The following is a 15,122-nucleotide window of genomic DNA, read 5'->3' as shown; positions in this document are numbered from 1 at the left end:
TCTCTTTCTTTTGTGAAAAAAAAACAATAGTAGGAAGATGTCAAAAATGTTGAAATTTAATTCTTAAGTTTGAAGTGCATGATTACTGACACGACAGAGGATTTTGCTAGTGCAATGCAATTCGAAACTATAATCTGTTTCAATACAAAAACTTTCTGTTAATTGTGAATTGACGGCAGTGTCGATTTTAAATGAAATCCTTCCAAATGTTTATGGACGTTGTTATTTTAGTATGCTATGGCCAACTGATTGGGCTTGCTTGCAATGTAGCGGTTGAGTGTCAGTGACAAACCAATGTTAGTGAACTCTTTTTTTTTTCAGTTGAATTATTAAGGTAGTTGATAGCTGTGTCATAACCTTCGTCAGCATCGGATTTTCTGAGTTGTATGCTAAGCTGGTTATTGAAATTATAAAAGCAAAATTATGAGAGTCTAGGGATTATCGTGGTTTCGTCTACTTAAATGTATTGTTGGCTTTGATGTCCTTTTGTGAGAAAATTGTTATAGGTTCTAACGAACTCGTGTTTGTTAGTGTGTCTAGAATGATAGCTTCGGTGAAGTCGGGATGTAGAAGGGCGGTTGGTTAGTTATCTGGGAGTGCTGGTTGGTTATTTTGGTCTCAGGAGTGTGCGTTGTGTTCAGGTTGGTGTGTTACGGACGGAAGAATTACTTAATTGTTGTATAGTCGTTGTTGGCGTTGGAGGAAGCTATCTAAACCCTTTTCAAAAAGATTGTCAGTTATAGGGCTGGAAGTGTCATCAAAAACGCTAGAAAAATGTTTAAAAAATGGGGGTAATGTCTGTTGGGATGATCCGGAGTTGTATGAGAGGGTGAATATGGGAACTTGTTGAGTAAAATGGGTAAAATCTTGTTGGAAAAAGTTAGTAGTAGGGCTTGGCTCAAAATCTTAAAACTCTTCATGAGTGTCAACGACGGGGTTTTCTGAAGAAAAAACTGCGAATGAGAGTGGCAATATGTGCAATGCCAGATTTGTCAGATTTGTGGGATGAGGCTGATAAGAAGATGGAGAAATTGGAAAGAAATAGCGGTAGGGTAGACTAAAGGAGGTCATTGATAGATGTGACAGAGAGTTGGCGTTGTATTGCTGAACTGTCAGAAAAAGATCGGCTGAGTGATTCAATTTGAGGTCTCATTGTGGGTTAAAATTATTTTTGTTATGAGAGCGAAGAATAATTGTACGAGGTTGGTGTTCCAACCATTGAAAATGTGGAGAAACTTTCTATTTAGATGTTTTCGTTTTTTTCTTATTGTTTTCAACGCCAAGTCAGCTATCACAAATAATCATTAGATTGGTTTGAATGATATATGATATAACAGCCCATTCAATCGTACTTTGAACATTTTAAAAAAAAACATCTTCATAAGTAGATTTTTTCAGATCTGAAATAACCAAGGAAAACAAAATTTTAGATCTGAAACTAGATCTGAAATAATCAATCCATTAGGTATCCATGTGTTATTTAAACAACTCACAACCTATTCAAGATCTGAAAATTAGATCTGAGAAAAATTAGTTCATATCTGTTCTAGAATTCTGACAGGGTACGGGCGACCTGTCAGATTAGTACCTCTATGCATTTAATTACTTTAAATGATTGCATTTTTTAAATTTAATTAATTCACTGTGTGCGTGCTTAATCTGAAAAAATGGGTATGTTTTGGTAAACACACACATCAAGATTAGATAAGCAATTAAACGATTTGCAAAAATCGAGATCACATAATCATTTTGTTTCGGTACGAGATTTTTCATAATAAATTTACGCAAGCATTTCAAAACAACCAATGATTATCGTTAAGACAAATTGCTTGTTTTGACGATCAGCCTTAACCAAATCTGAACAAAAAAAACAGTTAAAAAGTGCTCGAATAGAATGAGAACCCTTTTTATAGCATGTGACTACATGGGCCCCTGGGCATTTGAATCAACGCTGAAGTGGTGTACTTGGTTTTGGTACATTCAGAATAGTCCGCTCGGCCATGCTTCCTTGTTTCAATCATACTCCAGTTACATTTGCGTTGCAGCACCCTCCGCCCCTGAAGAAGGAAGAATCGAAGCGAGCTTAACGGTCGGCCGAACGAGTTCTTGCGTTGCGGTCTTAACAAGGGCGGATCGTGCGCAACCGTCTTGTCCGTATTTTAGTTTAATGATTCGGGCGAGAAGATAGTACCCACTCGGACTATCGGGCGCGATCTTTTTCTTGTGGTCGAAGTAATACCCAGGTGAAAGTGAAGGAAAGCTTGTGGCATGTTGTCCAAGCAAAGAGTGGTTTGGGTTAAGGTTAACGCTTCTAACTCACTTGAATCAGTACTAACGGGAAAGATAGGCCTCGAATTCAAAGCCTGCTCAACTAAGCAGAACGTTGTTCCTAAATATAGTTACTGCTAAATATATCGTAAAGCACGCGCTTCTTGCTTCGGACCAGGTTCAGCCGCATTGATGGGGTGCACCTGGTCAGAGCCTTTGCGTGCAAAAATGGTCAGAGCCATGCTGTTCCAGTTCTTGATGCAGGCAAAATTTCGTTTTCCCCACCAACGAAGTTGGTGCCGTTATCCGACCAGATCGTGCTTGGTGTACCACGACGCGCAATGATCCGTTCAATGCCGATGGCACAAGAACTAGTGTCCAGTGATGGCACAAACTAAGGGCGTGCATCCCTGGTGATGAGGAAATTGAAAAAAAATCCCCATTTTTTTTCAGTGCTTCTGCGAACAGGAACGTAAAGCGGTCCAAAGTAATCCAAACCCGTATGAGTAAAGGCTGGTTGCTTTTAACCGAAACTTTCTACAGGTAAATTGGACATAATTGGCTGGATGGTACTTGTTTTGCATTTACGATACGTTACAGCTTGATTTTCGATAGACCGACGTTTTCGACGTAACCCAAGTTTTGCCTATTTCATATTTAAAACGGAGCGCATGTGGTCTAAAATTTGATGAAAAGGCTTATGGTGGAAGCCGCGGCCAGCAAGCGAACTTGGGTAAGTCGTGCGGCGAGTGATATTGGGTGCTTAGTATCAAACTCGGTATACACTAAGCAAAACATCCGACGGTGAAACAACTGATATCAGCAAAACCGATAAATGGAGATTAAATAGCAATTTTGCTACTACACTCAGAAGGTTTGCCAGCGGTGAGTGTTTCCAATTCAACGAGGAAGAATTCCATCTGAGTGAGATGAATTATTTTGTTTTCTGCAAAATTAACTTCAGTGAAGTCTGTGATCTGTAAGTCCTCACCTCGAACATGCTTTATCACAAGAACGAATTTTTTTGATCACACGTTTGTCGGGTATATACGGCCAATCGGTAGTCCTGAGAAAATTCCGACTTATGACCTAGCTGCTATCCTTGAGGGCTTCCTAGAAAATTACCTGTGTTCCGGTAGCAGCTAGTTTATCGCCGCTCAGATCATGGGGACACTCATCAATATTGGTTGATTCGAGGATTTCACCGACACAGTTAGCGACGAAGTCAGGTAATTGGTCTCGGAGTTCAGTCACTGCAAAACCTTAGTACTATCTGTCCACATGTAGACATGATTAATACTGATGGTAAGTGTTTTCAGTATATCATCTTTCAGTCGTGTGGCAAGCAGAGCAGCTTGAAGCTCTAGCTTAGGTATAGAGAGCATTTTCATCGGCGCGACGCGAATTTTACCAAAGATGAAGGAAATTTGAGTTTTGTGCGAGCTCGAGAGTCGCGCACGCAAAAACTCAACGGCACAGAAAAGCTAATGTGATCTATCACCGAACATGTGGAGCTCGATTTGATCGAAAGGTTTCAAGATATAACAGAGGGGCTAGCCAGTTGCCCTAACATTAGGACACCGGAGTGCCGTTCTAGTAATTTATTTCTGATGTCTTCCGGTAATTTTTCATGCGATCTTTGTCCACTGAATTTCCGAAATTCTTTAAGCAAAAGGCGGGCACTGACTGTGTATAGAGCGACTGGCCCAACAGGGTCAAACACAGAAGAGACAAAACTCAAGATGGTTCGGTGAGTTATTGCTTTATCGACAGGACAATCCACACATCTGCTAACAACCAATCTATCTTTCATAGGGTCCCACACAAAACCTAAGCTGATGGTTGTTCAGCAGCGTAATAATTTTATTTGATGGTCGAAGTTAGTGTTTCGCAATCCTCGGGTTCCTTGCTAAAGTAATTTCATCAGCATTACTGACAATTTTAGTCAAATGAAATCCTCCCAACTAGAGTAACAAACCAAATCACGGCTAATTTTAATTGCATGGGTAACGTTCTCCAAGTAATAGTCCATGTAAAGTTTTTCGTTTATGACTGATGCGGCCTCAGGGTTTGTGAACTTATTAGCAATTGCTTTTTTTTGGCGAAGCGAAGTTAGCGCATATAGGCGAATCCCGTGCGCTGAATATTTGCCGAGTGTACTGGTGAACTACAGCATTGAAGTGGTATTCTCCCGCCAAAAAAACGGAGCCAAATTTGATCACAGGCGAGGACACTAACTGGAAGAACATACCCTCTATAACCGCGGATACGGCGCACTTGTGTTTACGGAGTCGCAAAAGTACGAATATTTTTAATTTGGAGCAGGTCCGGACTAACCAGTAAGGACTTTTTTAAGATTGTGGCGTGAAACTTAGAAGCCCTATTAAGGACTCTGCGCATCTTAGCCGGCTTGTTCGGATTTACGACGGGATGGTGCAGAAGATACCTCTCGCGATCGGAACGCTTACGTGGAGCAAGCTGTTCGACAGTAACGACATAGCCTTTCATAGTGTCCTCTCTAGTTGTGTGTGCGTGTCTTTCGCTTAGTTCAGGGTCCTTACTTAAACTTCGCTCCAATGTTTTAAATTGAGCAACCTTGAACCATAATGTTCTAAATTGAGTAATGATTGTTTGATAGACTGACGTTACTATCAATTCAAAGCATAGACTCGATGTATTTTTCACCGTTGTGAACGGTTTCGGTGTTAAGGATGGATAAAGCATGGAAGGTTATCCGTTGCCAAAACTACCATTAGTTATGTTTAAACCCATGGTCTGTAAAGCAACAATTGTGGTATCAGTGTGAACTAGAATGCATATTGTTAAGTGGTAATGGAACAAGTGGAACATGTCTTGCATTGCACTGCCAAATTGAGACATAGTCCGATGACCAGGACTATAGATTCCAGGGTTTCTCAATGATTTGCGCCCATGGTTATGACCCTTACTTGTGTTAATTGCATGAACAAGTCTGGCAGAAGAAATCGTTTCAAATGAAATTGGTGAGGAAGTCAAGGCCAGCAAAAATAGCACACTAGCACTGTCAGAAAAAGAATGTGAAGTAGAAGAGTCCACACAAGCATTAGTTCGATCGGTTGCAATTTTTGAAATGGGTTGACCTACTCTTAACGAGTTACTATTCTCTCCTTTCTAGCTAACCTCCGATGAATTAGCCTCAAGTTCAAATGCTTTCATTTCCAATTCAATCAATTGCTTTTTATGACTTTCAGCCAATTGATCCAGTTCATGCTGACTTTGTTAGTACTTAAGACGGTTCTCTTGCTCTTTAAGTCTTATAGATACCTGATACTGCCTTTCCAGCTCCTCATGGTGTCACTCTACTCTTGCTGTTTCTCAAATGCCGACATAATATGAAAAGTCGACATATGACGAGTGGAAGCAGATTTATCAGACTTATGTGACTCTTCTTTTTTCTTCTATTTTCCTTGAGCTTATTAGAGACTCTAGACCTGTTTTCAAATACTCATGCTTTGAAATCTTTTGTTTTATGCGAGCGTGTGGATGTCTCAGACCTAGTTTCTTGCCAATATCCCTTGCTCCATGTAATGCGGGGTGCTGGAACTGACGAAGGTTCAAGGCTCGTCTTGTATCTCTGGGCTTCATGCATTTCTTTAACATTCATTTCGCTTACTTTTTTTCAAGCCAAAGGTCCTGCTGAGCAATAGTTTTTTCAGGTTTTTCCGTTTTTACAACTAACTTATTTAATTGCTCTTTTACGCCAACAGTTTTTTCCAAAGCCATTTTATTCAGGTAAACAGCAATATCAACTTTGCGGTGCGACTTTTATTCTCATTGTACTCAAGTGTTAATGAGTGATCTTTAAGCAAAAAGAATTTGAACAACTGGTAGATTTCAGAAAAAAATACTCTGGGGCTCACGCAAAATCAGAATTGGATGTCGGAAAAAAAACACCACTAACCTTTCCTTTTAAGCCCGACACAGTCTCTAAGAAACAACGGGCAACCATGTTTTCAATACACTTACAAGATAAAGTAAACACACTTTTAGACAGCCTTGTACGATATGAAAATCTTTCACCAGTCAATAAAGAGAAAAAACTTATGGGAAAATTTTTATCAACACCGTCGCTAAAGGCGAATCACTAAAAATCGTTCTATATGCAAGAAAGCTCAATTAACTAATTGATGAATCAAAATGCAATCAGCCCTTAGAACCCATCAATGAAATGCTCACAAAAACGGACAAAATTGTGCAAGAGTAGATATGACTAGTGTTTATAATCAAATGGCACTAGAAAAACAATCACGTCGCTGACACATTTTGTTATTGGATATCAACATTACGAACTTTATAGACTTTTAAGGCATATCTATAGAACCAGAAGCTTTCTCTGCCTTTTTGAGTAAAACTTTCCGATCATTAACTTTAATTAAAATTATTATCACGTATTTAGATGATGTCTTCGTACAACCATAAACGAAACGAGATATATTCAAAACTTTAGATACATATCATCAGATTTCAGTAAAAGTAAATAAGAAAGCATCCCTCGACAATTCTCATTTTTCCTCTTTTGTGTGAAATTTCTTGCATCTTTTCTTGAAGGCACCACAATCACACCCTTGAAATGACAAATAGCCGCAATTTTAAAGTTTCAACCACAATCGAACAGAAAGAAAACACAAACATTCTTTGAAATGCTAAAGATTTTAAATAATTATGTTTACAAATTTCATTTGTATCTTCGGCCATTTTATAAATTTTATCGACAACAAAACTGTTTTGAATGGTCCCTAGAACATCAGAAACATTTTGATGAAATGAAAAAACTGAATCATATATTGAATCATATTAAACATAAACCCAGATCCCAATCAAACATTTCATGCTATGTGCGACGCTTTTTATTTCGGAATTGGCTCAGCCCTTTTAAAATCACATCAAGGCACCAAAAAATCGCACTTATTATCAGCAAACTCAAAAAAATTTTACACAGACTCTCTACAGTTATGCAACTGTAACAGCTATATTATCTTCAATGACAGATTATGAATTTTTAATTGTTGGATCAAAACATCCAACAGTTCTATTTACCAATCAGAAACCCATTATTCTTCTCTTTACGCAAAAACTTAGCCCTAACTCCAGAGTATATAGTTTTTTTCATTTTTAACAAAATTTTAAACCTACATAAAGTTTGAACAGCAGGAAAAAATCTTGCTCTGCCCGACACACTTAGTCAAATTACACAACCAAAACTGTTTACCCGAAAAATTACTGAAGAAAAACCACAGGATAAAAAATATCCTTCTCGCTAAAAACGCTACATCACCACGACTAGAATGTAAATAAGCAGTCAAAATTGACTCTGACACAAAGCAAAAAATTGATTTATTACACTTTCCACTCTACTTGCCAAAACAATCATTATGATAATGATTTACTTGAAAAAGACAAATTTAAACCAAAACCATAATCATCATGGATAACACTAAATTGGCAATAAAAACACATCAACAAAATCCACAACGAAATAAATCATCCCCGTTAAAAGAAAAGAAGACTTAATAGATACAATAAAATTAGCAGGACCAGTACACACAGATAAAAACTATATAATATAAGCTAAGTATTGGACCTAAAAAAACCTTTAGATAAAATACCTCTATCGCGTCAAGAATTTCAAACTCTCTTTTTGCCAGTAAAATTAGCAACCAAAACAAAATCCGCTAGAGCCTAATGACAATTTTCAACAATTACTCAGATATTTCCAACAAAACCACATTAAATGACAACACTGATATATTGGAATGACACCATACAGACAAAAAAATTCCCTGTCTTTCATTAAGTTTAAAATTATTAGCATTTCAAACATCACATTCTCGAAGATATGAGACATCATAAAGGATCAGGAAGAACAACATATCAAAACTTCACAGAAAACTTTTATTTTCCAATTGCACCAGCATGAACTTGGTTTTTTGTAACGACTTTAATACATGTCATTTAAAAACAACCTTCCCACGCCAAGAAAATTTGCAGAAAAAACAAGATTGTAAAAGACAAGGTTCGTGTTCCAACCACAGAGTATCATTCCACACAAAAGGCCCTTATTTTGCCTCCTCAGAGGCGAATTCCCACATAAGGGTCATTTTAGATGATTTTACACACTACGTAGCACTATAAACTGTTCCTCACTGTAATGCTTATTATGCATACACAACACTCTATGAAAACTGGATGCCAAAACATGGATTACCTGAAATCCTTGTTACAGACAATGGAACAGAATTTTTGGAATAATAATTAATTATTTTTGTCACCTCAACAACATCAAAGATAAACCTATAATCTCAAATGCTCCGTGGACAAATGGAATAGTTGAAGGTATGAACCGTTCATTACAAGATTACCTCGTCTATCTAATAAACGGAAATGATAAAAAAAACATTGACTGTTCAACATACGAAAACTAGTCCTACTAGAACATACTTCTCAGATCACAACAACATTCGGACTATCGCGCTAGGAATTGGTTTTTAACCAGAAGCCATGTAAACTCATATTTTTCTCAGCCAAAACTTTAAAAAATGCACAATAACATTGCCAACCGATCAAAGAAACAATTTGTTATACTCTACAATTTCGCACTCCTGATGAAGACTATTTTACTCACCCACAATTTAAAAAATTAGCCTCTTTTACCAACAGAGAATCGATTTCGAACAAAGACAAAGACACAATGAAATTTATTGGAAAATTGCAAAGAAAATAATACAAAGAGAAATTATTCAATCCCAGATAAATTCACGCTTTGAGCCAGCATCAAACCTCAATTTGGGAAAGTTTGTAATAGTTCCAAATTTTACAATACAAAAAAAGAATATCCACCACGAGGCCAAATTCTACAATGGTTAGGAGCACAATTTTGTGTCTGTATGTTCCTGGATTCCAGAGACAATTCTTAAATTATATTCCGAAATGTAACTGGATTCCACAAACAAAATTTCAGTGGACACCCGTAAAGTAAATTTTTTCGGCATACTTGTTTTGTTGCGGATTCCGCAACAAGCAAATACAGCTAGTTGTTCTGGATTCCGCAACTGTAAGTGGATTCCGCAAAATGTAAGCGGAGTCGGCAAAATTAAGTGGATTCCGATTTTCGTTCAATAATGAACTTGCATATGAACAATTAGAAGCAGTGTTGGAGTTCTTATCTCTAGCAATGCGGAATTTAAAAGCAAAGAATTAACCATTGTCAGCAGAATACACGAACTAGTCTTAAAACATTGGTTACCTAAATCGGTGGATATGTCATCTTTTAGTATTTTGGAAAGAAAACACCGAAAAATTTCCTCATTTGGAGTCATTGAGTTGAGAGTGTATGGAACACACAGCATAAAGACAAACTAGGTCAGTATCCAAAAAACTGGAATATTTTGGAATAAATACGGAATATATCCATTATTTGGAGTGATTAGGTTGAGAGTGATTGGAAGTTCAATGCATAGCAAATCGTCAAATTAGTTCAGTATCTGGGATTCCATCGATCCCAAACACTGATCTATTTTAGTAAATTTGTGTTCTAGTAAATTTTTGTTCTAGTGAAATCAAATCATGTATTTAAACAACATATTCCAAAATGTAACTGGATTCCACAAAAAAAATTTCAGTGGACACCCGTAACGTAAATTTTGTCGGCATACTTGTTTTGCTGTGGATTCCGCAACAAGCAAATACACCTAGTTGTTCTGGATTCCGCAACTGTAATTGGATTCCGCAAAATGTAAGCGGAGTCCGCAAATTTAAGTGGATTCCGATTTTTGTTCAATAGTGAACTTGCATATGAACAATTGAAAGCTGAGTTGGAGTTCTTATCTCTAGCAATGCAGAATTTAAAAGCAAAGAATTAACCATTGTCAGCAGAATCCACGAACTAGTCTTAAAACATTGGTTACCTAAATCGGTGGATATGTCATCTTTTGGTATTTTGGAAAGACAACACCGAAAAACTTCCTTATCTGGAGTCATTGAGTTGAGAGTGTATGGAACACACAGCATATCGACAAATTATGTCAGTATCCCAAAAAATTGAATATTGTGGAATAAATATGGAATATATCCATTATTTGGAGTGATTAGGTTGAGAGTATTTAGAAACCCAACGCATAGCAAATCGTCAAATTAGTTCCAAATTTGGGATTCCATCAGTATTTGGAATTGATGGAATTCCAAAAACTGGAATAATTTGGAAAAATATGGAATTTATCCTTTATCTGGAGTCATTAGGTTGAGGTTGATTAGAAAACCAACGCATAGCAAATCGTCGATATAGTTCAGTAATTTGGATTCCATTAATCCCAAACACTGATCTATTTTAGCAAATTTGTATTCTAGTAACTTTTTGTTCTAGTGAAATCAAATCATTTATTTAAAAGATATTATTTTAAAGGCTACTACACATATAAATATATGTTAAGGGAATCCGCAAACAAAATGTGGACTCCACTTGCAATTTGCGGATTTCACTCACTTTTTGCGGATTCCACTTACAGTTGCGGATTCCGCAACAGCTGAATTTAACGATACAAATTTTTTTTATCATTTGTTTACGGATTCCTTACACTGTTCTGGATTCCGCAAATACAGTTGCGGATTCCGCAAATTCGCCTATTTTTTGAGCGATTTTGAGCGGTACAATGATTTATGTTATTGTTTGTGGAATCCAAAGCAGCATAGAAGATCAAAGAAAACAAGCAATGTTGCGGACTCCGCGACAAATCTGATTTTGGCCTGTTGCGGATTCCACTTACAATACAGAAAATCCACAGTTCGGCCTCGTAATGTCGAAAACGTTATCCTCTCCGAGAGCTGGCGCAGTTATACTCTTTTATAGGACTACAAACTGTTGAAACGACAGAAGATAACAATGATTCCGAAACGCTTGATTTTTCAAATGATTTATCACATCTTTCTAACAATATTTCACAAAGAACTTACTCAGAAAACTCCTAAATAAGCTGTTTAAAAACAAAGAAATAATCAAAAGTTACAGGAACAATTTTTTTCACAATTGAAACAAAAAAAATCACAAGAACATCAATCTTATCGCCTCCGAAATTAACCTTAGAAAATTACATCCCCCAATCTAAATCACTAAAGAAATCAGAAATCCAACAACCCTCTGTTTAAATGATATAATCGCTACCGTTATCACCAAAAACATTCCTTACATACATCGTAAACAGGTTTGAAAAACAATATACAACAGGTTTTTGATACCTAAATCCAACTTCCCGTATAACTATTTCTCAGAAAAAATCAGTTCAAAGTCTACCAATCATATCACCTAATATCATCTCACTTTTTATTCAGCACCACTGCTGTTGTTAGCCGAAATAACTCTGGGGCTCATGCAATATCAGAATTGGATGTCGGAAAAAAACACCACTACCCTTTCCACTTAAGCCCGGCACAGTCTCTAAGAAACAACGGGCAACCATGGTTTCATTACCCTTACAAGATAAAGTAAACATACTTTGAGACATCCTTGTACATTATGAAATACTTTCACCAGTCAATAAAGAGGAACAACCTTTGGGAGAAAATTTTATCAACCCCGTCATTATTCTCGCTAAAGGCGAATCACTAAAAATCGTTCTAGATGCAAGAAACCTCAAAATGCAATTAGATCACAGAACCAATCAAAGAAATACTCACAAAAACGGACAAAATTATGCAAGAGTGGACAGAAATAGTGTTTATAATCAAATGGCACTAGAAAAACAACCACGTCCTTTGACACATTTTGTGATTGGAAATCAACAATACGAATTTTATAGACTTTTACGGCATATCTATAGAACCAGCAGCTTTCTCTGCTTTTTTGAGTGAAATTTTCTGATCATTAATTTTAATTAAAAATATTATCACATATTTAGATGATGTTTTCGTACAGCCACAAACGAAACGAGATAAGCTCAAACTTTGAGATACGTAAAAGAAAATAAGAAAGCGGACTCCTCGAATTCAGTAAAAGAAAATAAGAAAGCATCCCACGACAATTCTCATTTTTCCTCTTTTGTGTGAAATTTCTTTCATATTTTCAGACTTATGTGACTCTTCTTTTTTCTTCTATTTTCCTTGAGCTTATTAGAGACTCTAGACCTGTTTTCAAATACTCATGCTTTGAAATCTTTTGTTTTATGCGAGCGTGTGGATGTCTCAGACCTAGTTTCTTGCCAATATCCCTTGCTCCATGTAATGCGGGGTGCTGGAACTGACGAAGGTTCAAGGCTCGTCTTGTATCTCTGGGCTTCATGCATTTCTTTAACATTCATTTCGCTTACTTTTTTTCAAGCCAAAGGTCCTGCTGAGCAATAGTTTTTTCAGGTTTTTCCGTTTTTACAACTAACTTATTTAATTGCTCTTTTACGCCAACAGTTTTTTCCAAAGCCATTTTATTCAGGTAAACAGCAATATCAACTTTGCGGTGCGACTTTTATTCTCATTGTACTCAAGTGTTAATGAGTGATCTTTAAGCAAAAAGAATTTGAACAACTGGTAGATTTCAGAAAAAAATACTCTGGGGCTCACGCAAAATCAGAATTGGATGTCGGAAAAAAAACACCACTAACCTTTCCTTTTAAGCCCGACACAGTCTCTAAGAAACAACGGGCAACCATGTTTTCAATACACTTACAAGATAAAGTAAACACACTTTTAGACATCCTTGTACGATATGAAAATCTTTCACCAGTCAATAAAGAGAAAAAACTTATGGGAAAATTTTTATCAACACCGTCGCTAAAGGCGAATCACTAAAAATCGTTCTATATGCAAGAAAGCTCAATTAACTAATTGATGAATCAAAATGCAATCAGCCCTTAGAACCCATCAATGAAATGCTCACAAAAACGGACAAAATTGTGCAAGAGTAGATATGACTAGTGTTTATAATCAAATGGCACTAGAAAAACAATCACGTCGCTGACACATTTTGTTATTGGATATAAACATTACGAACTTTATAGACTTTTAAGGCATATCTATAGAACCAGAAGCTTTCTCTGCCTTTTTGAGTAAAACTTTCCGATCATTAACTTTAATTAAAATTATTATCACGTATTTAGATGATGTCTTCGTACAACCATAAACGAAACGAGATATATTCAAAACTTTAGATACATATCATCAGATTTCAGTTAAAGTAAATAAGAAAGCATCCCTCGACAATTCTCATTTTTCCTCTTTTGTGTGAAATTTCTTGCATCTTTTCTTGAAGGCACCACAATCACACCCTTGAAATGACAAATAGCCGCAATTTTAAAGTTTCAACCACAATCGAACAGAAAGAAAACACAAACATTCTTTGAAATGCTAAAGATTTTAAATAATTATGTTTACAAATTTCATTTGTATCTTCGGCCATTTTATAAATTTTATCGACAACAAAACTGTTTTGAATGGTCCCTAGAACATCAGAAACATTTTGATGAAATGAAAAAACTGAATCATATATTGAATCATATTAAACATAAACCCACATCCCAATCAAACATTTCATGCTATGTGCGACGCTTTTTATTTCGGAATTGGCTCAGCCCTTTTAAAATCACATCAAGGCACCAAAAAAACGCACTTATTATCAGCAAACTCAAAAAAATTTTACACAGACTCTCTACAGTTATGCAACTGTAACAGCTATATTATCTTGAATGACAGATTATGAATTTTTAATTGTTGGATCAAAACATCCAACAGTTCTATTTACTAATCAGAAACCCATTATTCTTCTCTTTACGCAAAAACTTAGCCCTAACTCCAGAGTATATAGTTTTTTTCATTTTTAACAAAATTTTAAACCTACATAAAGTTTGAACAGCAGGAAAAAATCTTGCTCTGCCCGACACACTTAGTCAAATTACACAACCAAAACTGTTTACCCGAAAAATTACTGAAGAAAAACCACAGGATAAAAAATATCCTTCTCGCTAAAAACGCTACATCACCACGACTAGAATGTAAATAAGCAGTCAAAATTGACTCTGACACTAAGCAAAAAATTGATTTATTACACTTTCCACTCTACTTGCCAAAACAATCATTATGATAATGATTTACTTGAAAAAGACAAATTTAAACCAAAACCATAATCATCATGGATAACACTAAATTGGCAATAAAAACACATCAACAAAATCCACAACGAAATAAATCATCCCCGTTAAAAGAAAAGAAGACTTAATAGATACAATAAAATTAGCAGGACCAGTACACACAGATAAAAACTATATAATATAAGCTAAGTATTGGACCTAAAAAAACCTTTAGATAAAATACCTCTATCGCGTCAAGAATTTCAAACTCTCTTTTTGCCAGTAAAATTAGCAACCAAAACAAAATCCGCTAGAGCCTAATGACAATTTTCAACAATTACTCAGATATTTCCAACAAAACCACATTAAATGACAACACTGATATATTGGAATGACACCATACAGACAAAAAAATTCCCTGTCTTTCATTAAGTTTAAAATTATTAGCATTTCAAACATCACATTCTCGAAGATATGAGACATCATAAAGGATCAGGAAGAACAACATATCAAAACTTCACAGAAAACTTTTATTTTCCAATTGCACCAGCATGAACTTGGTTTTTTGTAACGACTTTAATACATGTCATTTAAAAACAACCTTCCCACGCCAAGAAAATTTGCAGAAAAAACAAGATTGTAAAAGACAAGGTTCGTGTTCCAACCACAGAGTATCATTCGACTCAAAAGGCCCTTATTTTGCCTCCTCAGAGGTGAATTCCCACATAAGGGTCATTTTAGATGATTTTACACACTACGTAGCACTATAAA

The 15,122-nt window shown here is 36.1% G+C and overlaps 1 protein-coding gene across 6 annotated transcripts in view; it reads left to right on the top strand.

Moving 5' to 3' along the window:
* LOC134839070 (neural cell adhesion molecule 1-like) overlaps positions 1–15,122 on the top strand; it is a 511,831-nt gene that overhangs the window by 148,930 nt on the left and 347,779 nt on the right. The gene's annotated exons all lie outside the window — the stretch shown is intronic.

The sequence above is a fragment of the Symsagittifera roscoffensis genome, chromosome 2, assembly GCF_963678635.1.
Source record: "Symsagittifera roscoffensis chromosome 2, txSymRosc1.1, whole genome shotgun sequence".
NCBI classification, from domain to species: Eukaryota; Metazoa; Xenacoelomorpha; order Acoela; family Convolutidae; genus Symsagittifera; species Symsagittifera roscoffensis.
Note: the sequence above shows the minus strand (reverse complement) of the source record. Positions and strands in the feature narration are given on the sequence as shown.